Source organism: Vigna radiata, chromosome 1 (genome assembly GCF_000741045.1).
Source record: "Vigna radiata var. radiata cultivar VC1973A chromosome 1, Vradiata_ver6, whole genome shotgun sequence".
NCBI classification, from domain to species: Eukaryota; Viridiplantae; Streptophyta; class Magnoliopsida; order Fabales; family Fabaceae; genus Vigna; species Vigna radiata.
Window position 1 is genome coordinate 31,361,752 of NC_028351.1, and position 658 is coordinate 31,362,409.

Below are 658 nucleotides of genomic sequence, written 5' to 3' on the forward strand. Positions count from 1 at the left end.
CACCGCCGACCACCGTCTCTGGCCATCGTCACCGTCCTATCGACGTCACCGGCCACTATCATCGGCCACCATTTCTGCGGATTTGTATTTCAATTACGTCACTATCTTGACACGTCATCATCACCATTTGCAGACAAATCCTAATTTCTCTACAAGAAACTCTAGCTACCACACCATCCAACACCGTCACCGCCATCCTCACCANCAGTCGTCCTCTCCAACGCATCATGCACCACCACCAAAGCGTCTTCCCAGAAAATAGAACCCAAAATCCATCACCTTCGCATCTTATCAGACCTACCAATCATTCCCAGAAATCGCAAGCTCTACACCGCACTAGCACCACCATGGAAATCTGTTGACTATGATTGTTTTCTTCTCTTTGATTTCTTTTTTCTGACACATGTACTTTTCAGATCTGAAAAATGGTTGGGGGATTCATGTTGTTCAAGAGGTAAAGTTGTTGGCAAAGAAGGAGGATNGAAAATGGAAAGGGTTGTGTTGCAGCTTTCATNAGCCATCCATGTTGCTTTAGGAATCTTTACCGTTTCTTGAGGTTCATCTCCCCTATTTTGTCTCTGAACTTTCATGGCCCTGATTTCCTCTCTTGCATGATATGCTTCAGATNGACGACGAATAGATTCAGGCAGACCATTGA